Raw genomic sequence first — 14,412 nt, 5'->3', positions numbered from 1 at the left:
TATTGCAACAATAGCACTGGTCACTTGTCCTTATCTGTAGATGCAGTGAGACGAGGGACAAACAAAACGTAGCTTCCATGACAGCTTAACTGCGCTACTGTTTCGTAGATTGTCAAACAAAAACTTTACGAACTCTTGTGTCAAGGCGGTGGTGCCTGTCTCACTACCCAAAATATTTAAAAGCAAGACGCTTCGATTAGTGATTGTCTTAATACGCCATATCGGAAGGCCGTAATGTAACAAGGGCTCTGTAAGGGCACAGTACAACCGAATTTCGAGTCAGAGGGGGAAAGGGGGGGGGGGTAAGAACCAAATTCCTAGAGAGGATAGCGTTACGTGAACACAACTCACAATCAGTGCACGATAAATTGCTATTAAACACCTAGGGAGCAAACTAAAGGAAGCAGTTCAGACGCCTTCGGGGAATTTTATGCCTGGAAGAAAATCCATCTGTTAACTGTTTAGTCTGAATATTACATACGTTAATCTCGATAAAGGGAAATCGCTTACACGGAATTACCGCTTAAACGAAACTGTAGCCTGTAAGTTGGTTGGTTTTGTATTCAGATAAAGTAAAAAGAATTTTCGGTAAACGGAACTAAAATTTCCGCCTCACCATGTAGACGGAACCGAAAATGGAACTTATTGTCAAAACCATGGCCAATAGCATCAGCTTTTTCCGGTTCCGGCTGTTTCGTTTTTGTTTTCTTTTTATAGCCTCGTTGGCCTCGTAAGCCTTGTCTTATTAGTAGCCAGCCGTGCTAGCGCGACGAATGCAACATCGCAGTTCTTGTTCCAGTCGTTCGGTCTCGATTCAAGTCTCCGAGGATACAGGGCTTATAGCTCAACCGACTCTTTCGTGCCATCGTGGTGCTATTCGTGCTTCATTACCGCGTTGCCGTCGTCTAAATTGGGTGGTTCGTAAGCAATCGCGAAGTCGAGGCCTGAGGCGTGCACACCATGTGCTTACGCTAGAAAAGAAAGGACATCATTATTGACTTCGAAAGCGGCTCTTTGATGCATTTTCACGCATTTTTAGGGCACAGTGACTCATTGTTGCCAAATAAATTTTGTGAATGTTGTGCCTAAACCTCTTGTAGTTTTCTTGCTTTCTGAAAAGCTATCAGCTAGATTCACCTTCCAGTGCTTAGAGTTCCATGAAATGTCCTTACGAGTGTGCACGCACATAAATTTGCACTTTTGCACATCTCTCTCAGTAAACGGAACTCTCTCAGTAAACGGAACTCCTGTTAAACGGAACTAAGTTTTTTCGGTCCCTTGAGGTTCCGTTTATCGAGGGTCTACTGCATTTATGTTTGCTGAAATTCAGTTACAGTTAACGTGTCAATGGCCCTTCCGATAACGCTCGCAGCCACAAATTTGCACTGTGTAGAGTAAGAATAGGAGTGGCCCCAAAACAAAACCTTTGTGCACACCGCCGTCAGCAATTTTAAAACTGTGCACAGCATCGTTTATATGCGTACAGTCACGGGCAAATGAAACGCGATCACGAAAATATGAAGCAGGACACACACACAGCGCGATTTCTTTCCACGCAAGTCAAGCTCGTGCACGCGTAACTTAATTACAGTACCAAGTTCGGGGAATGTGGCTTTCGAAGTGCACTAATAACGCGCCATTATTTGACTACCATGAATAGTATTTTTTTTTTCAATATTGTGCGTTGTGATTCATATTTTCGCGTTCGTATTTCATTGGTCCATGACTGTATATTGCAACCATACACCCGGTGGACTCAAAGTACACCCATTGTCAAAATTTTGGGGCCAATCCTAAGCCTTCTCGACCACGAAGAATTTAAAGAATCTGCTTTACCTTTAAATGTGACAAAAATATTTTAAGGTAGTAAGAAATAACGGTGTTTTCTCTAGCTTTCCTCCATAAAAAGTTTTAGCTTCGCTCGGGACGTAAGCTTGTACACTGAATTTTTTGCAGCTTGCGCGTTTCTGGCTTGGTCCACAAAATTTTGACAAAGACTGTACATGCAAACGGCGCCTCATTTATAGTTTAAACTTCTTGCGTTGAAGCAATTTCAGCACCAAAGACTTGTTTAGTGCTAGAGGAAAGTCACGGAGAAAAATTCGTTTTAATGCGGAGCTGAATAACTACGCCTCATTGATGGTGGCGTTCGTCGAGCAAAACGCACGACACGAAAGTCAACTTTGTTTACGCTCCACTTTAAAAGGCACATCAAGCGCCCTGAGAAAGCGCTTCCTGTGGACGGAATCGGACCTAAGTTCCTCGCGTTACGAAGCCAACGTCTATCCAATTGCGCCATTCCGACACGGTTGAAGCAGTTCGGATTTTTCGCTCTGGCTTTGACTCGTGTTGCATGGGAAAAACCGTCGCATCATAACAATCTTTCTCACAAGAAAGGGGCTTTGCTTGTTTAAATGGCATTTAACAAATCACTCACGCATTGCCGCTAATCATGCCAACTTATTTGTTTATTTACGGTCGTTACTAGCGCGTGGCAGCGCTCGGCTGCCTTCACAATTGTGTACCATGCGAAGCGTGCGTATCCAATTATTGTTGCTGTGATATGTATATTTATTAATCGTAATTACAATCCGCGCCTTCACCTTTGTTATCGCCGGAAGGGGAGATGGGGGAAGGGAGTTGGAGGATGGTTCGGGGGGGGGGGGGTAATGAGTAATAAGTGTTCCGGTTAAATGTGTTCGCGTATGGCGGATTCTCGAACGCATAAGACAAAAGAGTCGAGGACCACCTCCTTGTGTTCTGTAGACCCTTCGGGATGGGTCCATTCCTGCAGGGTTTGTGGCGGCCTGACTTAATGGGGGATCAGAGCATGGGCCAATTGTTTCGCATGCCGTGTCAGCAAGCTTGACGGGGACATGGTGTAGCTTTTCAGTCCTTTTCTTCAACTGTTCTTGCGTCATCGACAATGTTAATGTTCTCAACCTAACCCGACGTTTCGAAAAATTAGATGAGAACAGATAAATGCGTGGAAATAAAACGCGCCCGATTCCATTGGCCGATCCCCTGTGCACGTCACTCAGTTGTCTGCTTCTCCCACGCTAGTGCATTCTTTAAGTTCATTGTGAAGAACAAGGTCGCTCCGAAAAAACTTGTTTACTGGAAGAACCCTACATCGTCGTTGGCTACGTGACAAATCACATCCCATAAAGAAAGAAAGAAAGAAAGAAAGAAATCATGGGAGAATCACACATTGCCTGCCACGATTCACGTGCACGTACCGTATTTTTGCGATTCTAAGCACCCCCCGGTTCTAAACACCCTCCCCTACTTTCGGAAAAAAAAAATCACAGCATATCCACGGGGTGAATGATGATGAGTGGGCGAAGCTCCTGAGGGGAAATCATCGGTAAAACCGTGACTCTTCAGTGAAAGTTCGCCCACTACATCTGTGTCCGAACGTAACCGCGCGTCGGCACCTTGGGGCTGAGCTCGCCTGATGCGTTTTGCAGACGCCTCACGAGCTCTCACTGCATCGGGGTCTGCCTGCCGATACGCGCGCTTTCTCGCCGCTTCCCGTTCTCTGACGTTTTGGAGATCCTCTTCGCGCCGCAGCCGTGCCGCTTCGCGTACGGCAGGGTCCTCGCGCCGTTGCCGTGACGCTTCGGCCTCTCGTTCTCGAACGCTGGGATCTTGGCGGCATCGTCGCGCAGCCAGACGACACGCTTCGGCCTCCCGCTCTCGTACGGCAGGATCTTGGCGGTGGCGTCGCGCAGCTTCACGGAGCGCTTCTGCCTCGCGGGCTCGCACATCTGCAGCCTTATCCATCGGGCGACTCCGAGCACGCGCCAACAGCGAACGGATTTTATTACAACGCTCCCCGCCATCTAGTAAACAATCCAAGAACTAAACTAGAGGTAGCCACGCCATCTAGTAAACAATCCAAGCGCATCTTTTCATCATATACAAGTACCGCCATCTAGTAAACAATCCAAGAACTAAACTAGAGGTAGCCACGCCATCTAGTAAACAATCCAAGAACTAAACTAGAGGTGGCTACATACATACGTCGAGGATGGACAGAGCCACGCCTTAAGGAGCTTCGCCCCTAATAGAAAAAAAGTTTGCATTCGAAGCAACCGTCGCAAGGTGGATTTCAGACGCGTTGAAGCGGGTTCGACTTGACGTTGCAGCGAAGTCATTTATAAAGTTTTCAATTACAAACCACTTCAATGCAACACAATACGACCTACTGAGGGATGGTGCCGGTGGCGGCCCAAGCGGCACAGCTGGCTAGGTGAGGTTGACTAAGGAACATGCGTAAGCATGGGTTCACTGTCTGGAGGACCTATTTTTCTTTTGAATGTTTGCCAAATAAAACCTTATTACTTGCGCTCCTCTCGTCGAGATACGGCCGCGAAAAAAGTGGCGGGGAGATGCGTAATTTTGGTTTTTCGAATGTAGGCACCCCCCTCACTTCAGGCATCGCGATCTTGGAAAAAAGGGCGTGCTTACAATCGAGTGAATACGGTATTCGTGCATGAAGATAACCACTTCCCATGTTCCGCCTACTTGCTCGAAATTGATTGGTAATGGTATTTAAGGCGCCGACGCAACGCAGGCGTTGATGGCGCGCCGTACTGGAGGGCTCCGGATTCATTTTGGCCACCTGGGGATCTTTAAAGTGCGCCAAAATGTCGACACACGGGTGTTTTCTCTTTTCACCTCCATCAGAAAAGCGGCCATCGCGGCAGGAAATCGAACCCGCGTCCTCGTGCTCAGCAGCGCAAACATTAACCAAGTGGAACACCAAGTAGATATAGATTCAAGGTCAGTTTGGAGGGCCAGTTGGTCAGTAGAGCCGGTTATTGTATGGTAAATAAGCAGCACAACGCCTTAGCCACTGAGCCACCGCGGCGGGTAACTTGCTTGAAAGCAGAGTCCAGTTTACTTAGAGCTCTTAATCAAGAAAAGCATGCCAATTCAGCGCATGCTGCCCACTGCCGACACGGCTAAATAAGCTCATCTAGTGGCTCTAGACACGGCTAGACAAATAACCGCCATGGCGATCAATGAACTTGCGAGTGATGTTTTCGTTCGGAAAGAGGGAAAATATGTTAAGTGCCCCTCACGTAGCCCATGCGCTAGAAAATCGACGGGTGAAAATGTTCGGAATAAAAAGCACCTCCTTGCTCTAAGCACCACGGATTACTGCGAGGTAAAGGTCCGCCCCAGCAAGCGAAAACAGCGGGCTAAGTTCTGACGCAGGGAATTTCAACTCATAGCGATGACGACTGCCGCCGCAAGGTTAAATACCGCGGAAAAAGTGGATGCAGCGAGCATGATGGAGGGAGATAAAAGACCTGCGAGGACACAACGTGCCAATTTTTGGGTGCACACCCCAAAATATGGCCTCGTATCTGATGATGATCACGGCAGGTTCACGGCAACGACGAAATGGAGGCACTAACGGGACATGTTAACGCCGACCAGGAACGGGGAAACATGCGCATACGTGAATAAAGCCCGCTCGCGTCAACGCCGGTCAGTACGTCACTTTGACGCACGCGAGAGAAACCTCCTACAAGTGCTTCCTCCTATCTCGCTCCCCTGTTCAGCGCCCTGTTTGCCCGAGTAACGAATATGTTTACGAAGCTGAGGCTTGACAAGTCAAGAAACGAAGTCTCCACCATGCCACGAATCAGTTGACGGCCTACAGCCTTCTTCCACGCGTATGGGGAAGCTTGGACTAAGCACTCGGCGATGGGCCGACGGCGGCCGTTCAAATTTCATAATCTGGCAGCTGCGTAAAGGGCGCAGCATGCATTTAATGTTGCTGCAACCCAAGCGAAAGTAATGGTGTCCAATTGCCGAATGTGTCCTCTCCTTACCATTCCCATCCTTTTCCGTTCGCGCCTTTTTTTTTTCCGCATGATGATGATGATGATGATTATGGGGGCTTCTCCCTTTGGAACGGGCGGACATGAAATGCCCTAGCCTAATGCATACATCAAGCGTACCAGCACTCAAAATAGAACACAAAATAGAACACAGAACACACATGCGCCCTGCTCGCGCACCACCTGTTGGGACAGCGCCGTACGATCGCTAGCCTCAGCGGATGCCGCACGATGGCGCCACTGTTGCACGTTGAGCAAAGAGGAAATTTAGAGGGCACATGCTCTCCTGCTCCCCTAATTGCCACTTCTGTAATTACCATGCTCACATTACACTAATGCACTTTTCTAAGTGGAAGCCCACCACGCGTTCATCGGGTCGACCTTTAGTCGGCTAGAGCCATGCAGCAACCGTGGTGTTAGGAATGCATGCTCGTCTCGCTTTTTGAAGGCCCTGGGGTCGATCCCAATCCAGACCCGAATTTACCCAATTTTCTTTTATTACTGAATTACTTCACTTTGCCGCAGCCTTTTTGAAAACTTGGCGCCAATCCGAGCATTCTCTGACCTGTTTTTATTATTATTATTATTATTATTATTATTATTATTCCCGCCGCGTGATGGCGCCCAGTAAGGACAAGTGCCTCCTCTGCTGCCTCGCTTTCTTCGGCAGGCAGGAGTTTTTTCGATGTTCTGCGTGTAAACGCCGTGCGCACGGAAAGTGCATTGTTCTTCCGGACGAGGAACTGCAGCGTTTGACCTCCGGTGAGCAGCCGTTCGTCTGTAATCTGTGTGTGGCCGCGGCGTCACCCGCTAGGCCTAGCGACCCCGGTGACCAAACCAGTGAAGACGGTGAGCCAGCGAACATCCCGGCCAAACGAGTGGCGTCCCCTGTCGGAGCATGCTTCAACCCTTCGGCGGACCTACGCGCAGAGGTAGCTGCTTTGAAGAATCTCCTGTCCGAAGCCTGCGACAGCCTCTCTTTTCTTGGGGATGTTGTCACCGAGCTGCGGGAGGAGAACCGGCTTCTGCGGCGGGATAATGTGGCTGGGCTTGCCCATCAGGCTGCAATCGTCGCGTCCCTGCGTGAGGAGGTTCGCTGCCTGCGAGGGGAGCTCGCCCGTCCGCCGCCTTCCCCGAAGCCTGCTAGCCGTTCCACGCTACCGGTGACGTCACCCCACTCCGGTCTCCCGATGAGGTCGTCGTTCGCCGCAGCTGCCGCCGGTGCAGCGGGCGAAGGCGGCCCCCTCCTGTCCTCGACGAAAGCTTCGGCATTCTTAGAACGCTCCAGCGGTCAACCAGGTGCGGTGCTGAGTGATTTGAGTTCCCCATCGGACTGCCCCTTGCCTCCGCCTCTACAGTCCGACACTGCGAGTAATGGCCCGCCGGTGAACTTAGTGAAGAAAAGAAGCCCTCCTCGCGTTGGTGCATCGGAAGCTTCTGAGTTGGTTGTGGTGCGCCGACCGCCGAGCTCCAGGGCCATGTTTGTTTCGAAGTTGTCGGCTAACACGACATCTGGGCAACTGTTGGCCCACTTGTCGAATGTGCAAGTAACGCCATTGTCGTGCAAACGCCTTAAAACCAAACATGACTCCTATTCCTCTTTTTGTGTAACTGTTGACGCAGAGTGTTTCAGGCGCCTGTGCGACCCGTCTATGTGGCCAAAGGGCTGCCTCTTCAAGCCGTTCCAAGGCAAGCTCCACCCTGGCATGGTGCACAGCTGTGAAACTTCTGAGAATGACCAGTAAGAACGACACTCTCGACATCTATTATCAAAATGCTCGGGGTCTACGTACTAAGTCCTCCGAATTTCTTAGAAATGTTGTGTGCTCCAAATTTTCTACTATTGTTATTACTGAAACTTGGCTTTGCGATGATATCTCATCTTCCGACTATTTTCCTCCGACCTATGAAATTTTTAGAAGTGACAGAAAGTTAACTGGGCCTAAGCAAAAGGGTGGCGGTGTTCTCATTGCCATCGATCGCTCAGTGCAATGCGTGCGGCGTGCGGACCTCGAGACTGAGGAATCAGTCTGGCTTGAGGTAGGCCTCAAGAGGGGCGAGAAGCTGCTCATCGGTGCATTCTATATAACCCCGGATATCTTACCTGCTGAATATAATCTCAAGCTCACATCTATTGAAAATGTTTCCAATTCACACTCCAACCATAAGCTAATTATACTTGGGGACTTCAACACCCCAGGTATTCACTGGAACAGTCTTTCATTTCAGCATAAAAACCATTATGCAGCGCAGAAATGCACCATGTTATTAGATTTTCAATCATTCACCTCCTTGCAGCAGTTCTGCCACATAGAAAACTTCTGTGGTAATGTCCTAGATGTGTGCTTCTCGAACTTGAAAAACGTACAAGTGTGTGCCTCCGAAATATCTCTTGTACGCCCCGACAAGTTTCACCCCCCTCTTATTGTCTCTATCTCTGTCGCTGCCCAGCATTGCTATGGTGGTGTTGACGATTGTGCAGTCCCGCGATATGCTTTCAAGCGTGGAGATTATGTTGGGCTCTATCACTTTTATTCATCTGCTGAATGGTCTAGTGTTTTTGATGTCAATGATGTTGACGAACAGGTTCGACGTTTTACCGAAATTGTCAGGAGTGGCATGGAAAAGTACATCCCTTTTTATAAGCCTGTTCATTCCAAATTTCCCCACTGGTTCTCTAAAGAACTTCGAAGTTCGCTTAAACTTAAGGACAGTGCCCACAAAAAGGCCAAGCGGTCTGGGCTTGACAAGTGGAAAGCGGATTTTAGTCGGTATCGCTCACTTTGTAAAAGCCTCTACCGGCGTGACCACCAGCTCTATATAGAGTCGTTAGAGGCTTCTGCGTCTCAGAAACCGGCTGACTTCTGGAGGTATGTACGCGGCCGTTCTAAGGCGTCTAAAGAACACATTAGTCTGATTAATTCCGATGGGGAACAGGTTGAGGATGTCGCCACGAGCTTTGCTCAGTACTTTCATTCTGTCTTTCAACTGCCAGATGGTCCCGACGAACGCCTATCGTTTAATAATATGTCTAATTTTAGTACACTTATGTTCGATGAAAAACTTGTCGATGATAGCCTTAAACGGATGAAACCGTCATTTTCCTGTGGTGCAGACGGAATTCCAGCAGCCCTCATGAAGGCTTACGGCAACATTTTTGTGCCTGTCTTAACTTCCATTTATAATAACTGTTTGCTTTTCGGCAAATTTCCTCGTGCATGGAAGATTGCTCGAATTTTTCCAATATTTAAGTCTGGTGATAAGTCAGCCGTTACCAACTATCGCCCAATCTCACTCCTTTGTGTCGCCTCAAAACTCTTTGAGTCAGCTCTGCACAACGTTCTTGCTGCCTGCGTCAAGAACGTTCTGATACCAAATCAGCACGGCTTTTTCTCGGGTCGATCGACGGTTACAAATCTTGCAAGCTTCATGACTCAGGCTTCGGCTGCAGTTTGTGAAAACGGCCAGTTGGATGTAATTTATTTTGACCTCAGTAAGGCGTTTGATGTAGTGAACCATAAATTATTAATTAACAAGCTTACTATGTCCGGTGTTGATGCAAGTCTTGTTGCCTTGTTGTCCAACTATCTCCTTGACCGGTCCTTTTACGTAGATGTAAACTTCAAAAGGTCTAGTGTTTACACTGCAACGAGTGGTGTACCTCAGGGTTCTGTGCTGGGTCCACTATTGTTTTCTATCTTTATCAATGATGTGTCAACAGTGTTAACAAAATCTTCATTTCTTCTCTATGCTGATGATGTCAAACTATTTAGGCACATTAGCAGTTTTCAGGACTGCTGTGCCTTGCAGAGGGATGTGTCGGAATTATCGGTCTGGTGCAGCAAAAACTGTCTAATTTTAAATCCAGCTAAAACAAAGGTTGTCACGTACAGCCGGAAAACCCATCGTCTACTGTTTTCCTACAGTATAGCGGGAGCTCCTTTGCAAAGGGTTGAGGAGATTAGGGACCTCGGGGTTCTTTTCGACAGTACCCTCTCTTTTTCTTCTCATATTAGGCTCATCACCCGGCGAGCGCTCCGAAGTCTTGGAAATGTGTGTCGGATTACAAAGGAATTCTCTTCTCCAGATCCATTTCTAATGCTATACAATGCAATATGTATCCCCCAGTTAGAATATGCTTCTGTTGCCTGGAACGGCATCTCCAAATCTAGTAGTGAATTAATAGAACGTGTGCAGAAGAAGTTTTTATCCATATTTAAGCACCGTCATCACAATCACAGGCCGGGTCCTGATTCTGACTTACCCATAGTTCCTTCCATTCCTTCGTTGACCTGCAGACGTATGCGTGCAGACCTTACATTTCTTCACAAAATTGTTCATGGTGACCTTTCTTGCGCGGACCTGCTTAACTGTTTAGAGTTTAGTGTTCCACAGAGGCCCACCAGATCGCATCGCCCTTTCTTGACCGCTGCGCGCAACTCCAATCATTCTCCTGTGCGCAGAATACAGAATTGCTACAACCGCTTCTCTGAACGCCTTGACATCTTTCAAAGCTCCTTTACAATTTACCGTACTGCTTTGTTGAACACAGTATGTTAAACATCTATGATATCTCTGTCGTTCGTTTTTCTTTTTTTTTATTGCTGAAATTTCGTTTCTCTGTGGTTCTGTTTAACCAATATAGTTGCCTGTTTTTAAAACTGTTTACTTATCATGCTTGTCTTATCATTTGTCTCTATACTTTGTCATTGTTTTTGTCGTCTTACTGTTAAAATTTGTTCTCTGCTTGTTGTGTATTCATTACAATAAGCTGAGCCACAAAGGCATCTTCTTTTTTCTTTTTTACCTGTACCCAGGCTCCGCCTGTGCTTTATTTTTGTAATTTTCGCTACTTCAATATGTGTGTGTCTTGTCGCTTGTTTGTTTCTTGCAATATGTTTCTTGTATTTTGTTTTCATATAACTATCCGTGCGCCAGCACTCAGGCCTCTGGCTGTTCCTGGGCACGTAAATAAACATGATTGATTGATTGATTGATTGATTATTATTATTATTATTATTATTATTATTATTGATTGATTGATTGATTGATTGATTGATTGATTGATTGATTGATTGATTATTATTATTTGGGTCGTCCGTTATTTTGCGCGCCACCTCTGGACTATGGTGACGCGGGATTTTCAACCTATACAAATGATTTCCCAATAATAGTGCGAGTGTTTCTACGCTCTGAAAGAACAATCAACACAGTCGAGATCGAGACACCCGGAGGCATAGCCGCATTCCTCCCCTCGTCAAGGACCATGGACGTCAATCCCGGTGCCAACTCAACGGACTGTGAAATTGAAAGAATACAGAAAGTGCATTCCGTGGCCGAAACAGCGTGCTGCCATTGCTTCATTCAGACATCATCATCATCATCATCACCAGCAGCCTATCGACGCCCACTGCAGGGCAAAGGCCTCTCCCAATAACCTCCAATCCAATTACCGCGGTCCTGCGCTAACCGCGGCCAATTTATCCCCGACATTCCCCTAATTTATCATTCAGACAACTTCAAGCATCCATATCTAAAAACTCACCCCTATAGGCAGATTCGGCGGTACCCAGACGGATAAACGGGGCGCACCTCAGAAGAATGATTGGCCTCGTTTACGGCAGAAGGCACGCGGTCGCATTAAAAAAAAAATGCTCTCCAGTCCACCCTGTGAAGGTGGTCAGAAAGCGAAGCTGTAAATGAGCAATTTCTCGGTATTTTTAACTGCGGACACGAAGAATTTAGCATCGCTGCTAAAATTAGCAGTCAATCGCTCGAAGGCGGGGCAACCTACAGCGACAGCTCTTACGATGCGATAATGCAGTTATGGTGATCATCCGATGGAGACAATCCCAGAGCTGCCGCTCTCAAATGAGAGAACAAGGAGGACATGCACCGTAGGGTGGAAGGGCGGGGATTATTTCCATTTACGCTATCATAACTACTTATTGAGTTAACTACGCCAGTTGTACATTGTTGTCCGAATACAGGGCGTTACACGGTTGCTCCTGTTTTACGATTTCTTGTTCGTGCCTCCGTCGTTCTTTACGGGCCTTTTTCTTTATTATTATTTCCATCTTGGTTTCGGGGGTATTTTTGATTTCGCAAGTTCACTTAATTACTTTTAAAATGTTTCTATTTTCTGTCTCTTTTTTATATTTTTGTCTCTTTTTTATATTCCGCTCAATTAATTATTTACATTTACGCTGTTGTAACGATCAAATGTGTTAACCCCGCCAATTGTTCTTTTTTGTGCAAATGCAGGACTGCAGGACTAGCTGAAGTCCTGCAGCTGCAGGACTAGCAGTCGGAGCTGCAGGACTAGCTACCGGGCAAAGAATGCTACGCATTAATCAAACAGGGAAATAGGGCGGAACACAGCCGCCTCTGTATGTAGCTCACAGCTTTAGAGCATCGAACGCATCATCCAAGGGTTGTGGGTTCGCATATTTGTGTGCATATTTGTCCTCGCTTCCTTCCTTTCCAGCCATTTCGAAACTTCAGTGTCCGCGCACAATTAGAGGGACGAACCAGATGGTTTGCGCCCCCTCCCGGATGCCTACTGGTGGCCCACACGCGGGGCCCATGGCCCTGGCAATGGCGATGCTTTTTTTAACTCACGATGTCACCCGCGTTGACGTCCGTAGTCCGCACCGCACCCCTCCCTACTATATAAAAAAAATACTATCCGGCGCCCGGTTTCGATCCCTCGACCCTGCGGACGGAACGCAATGTACATGGTGCTCTACCCACTGCGCCACAAAACCGACACAGAATGGGACGCTCCGAACGCGCCTTATATCGTTCACTCATTCAAATTACTGCTGACGAGCGCTCTCTCGTCAGCAGTTGCCACAAGTGCAACAACATTAACGTAACGCAAACTACTTCACGTCGTGCGCCACCGGAAATGCTCTGCATTTGATCGTGCCCCTCGCGAGGGGTATGTTTCACTGCGTCTTCTCTTGGTCGCGGGACCCGTGGCGCCGTCTGGCGGAGGCGCGGAACAACTCGTAGCACTTTCTTTGAAAAAGCGCTTCGAAAGCGCGGCAAATATGAAATAGGGATGACGCGCTTTCGAGGCAATCCGCCGACGCGGCTGCTTTGTGTACAGACTCGGCGGCGAGCGTCCCGGGATTCTGGTGCCGACCGAACCCCATTTTTTTTATCCCAGTGTGTCGGGACAGACAGCCCCAAAGTGCGGCCGTCGGAAAAGCTGCGTGTATACTCTATTAGCAACAATATGCATCGGGCAACAATACACACACATATAGCGATAACTTTTTTCGATTATAGGTGACGCCTCGGATATATAAATTTGCCTGAGCAGTATATCGGGGCAACTAAATTGGGCTCGGTTTGTGCTCGCTCTGTATTAAAAACGCCATGCATATTCCACTCACGAGGCGTCTTACCTGTCATCGGGCGACGCGCCGTCCTTGCTACAACTTTCCTGGGAACAAGACTTCGCCGTGTAAGCGAGGCCCGGACAACGATGCCATGACTCAAATTTTGTCGCCCCCTTGCGGAGGATCTTGGCGGCAGGGGCGTAAAGCGGAGCAGTACGGTAAAGCGGTGCGAAGCGTGACGCCGCCCTACGAGTGCAAAACAGCGCGCTTTCAATACACACTTAGAAAAAAAAAAACGGTCGGGGCATTCACTAATGGAATACTAACAAGTTACTTGTCCCAGTATACACTAGGTACTTAGTAACTGGAAGGTAGTAAATTAAGCACTGGTCAGGGTTACTAACTGAGGCAGGCAGGAAGCACCACTACCCCCCTAGTAAAGTCCTAGCGATAGCATTCTTCTGAGCCACATGCGTTTACTAACTGGCCATGCATAACCTATTCATAAGCACGACCTTAATCTAGTGCACACTACTTCCTACACTCAGTTAAATTACTAACCATGCAGTTGTTAGTGGCAGAGCCTACGTACGAAACTGCGGGGTAGTAAGGTTCGTAAGGAGTTAGTAAATACGGCCGTTACTACCTTTTTACGACCTTTTTTATTAAGAGTGTACGGCGGACACGTTAGAACAACCGCGTTGAAATGATGGGCGCTGACAATTTGGACCAGCGAAAGAACGGCAGCTTTTTTGCAAGCGCACACTTACATTCCATGTAGGTACACGTAAACCACCCCGTGCATTCCGAGACAGCGTGTAGGCTGGGTATAAGCGCTCGCTTGCATGGTTCCCATAAAGTGCTTACCAGTACCCCCAGCTTGTCAAGAGCACCAATTATCTATCAAGGATGGCTCGAAGCGCTTTTATTCGGCAATGTAAGTCGGCAATTTCGGCAAGGCCAGCAATAAAGTTACAGCAGAGTGGAGAACCGGTACCGGTACGGTTCCTGGTGCATCTGCGCATGAGCACAACCAGTTTTTCCTCCTCTGCGCACGGGCGGTAGCGCCGGTTGCCTACCGAATATACCGTACCGGGACCGGTTCTCCGCCGTGCTATAACTCTCTAGTGTTGGTATGTCGGTAATGTCGGCGATATCACAGGCGCCATTCTATACTTCAGGGCCAGTTCCACTCATTCGCGCCG

The 14,412-nt window shown here is 47.8% G+C and overlaps 1 protein-coding gene across 4 annotated transcripts in view; it reads right to left on the bottom strand.

The window, feature by feature from the left end:
- LOC144152601 (NADP-dependent malic enzyme-like) overlaps positions 1 to 14,412 on the bottom strand; it is a 173,418-nt gene that overhangs the window by 87,187 nt on the left and 71,819 nt on the right. Inside the window, exon 1 of one of the 4 annotated variants that reach the window (XM_077683920.1) lies at positions 13,274 to 13,398. The exons of the other annotated variants lie outside the window; for them this stretch is intronic. The gene's annotated coding sequence lies outside the window, so the exon portion shown is untranslated. Of the gene's footprint in view, positions 1 to 13,273; positions 13,399 to 14,412 lie in introns of those variants that run through there. 4 annotated transcript variants of the gene reach the window in all.

The sequence above is a fragment of the Haemaphysalis longicornis genome, unplaced genomic scaffold, assembly GCF_048455015.1.
Source record: "Haemaphysalis longicornis isolate Haplotype H1 unplaced genomic scaffold, Haemaphysalis longicornis Haplotype H1 scaffold_9, whole genome shotgun sequence".
NCBI classification, from domain to species: Eukaryota; Metazoa; Arthropoda; class Arachnida; order Ixodida; family Ixodidae; genus Haemaphysalis; species Haemaphysalis longicornis.
Note: the sequence above shows the minus strand (reverse complement) of the source record. Positions and strands in the feature narration are given on the sequence as shown.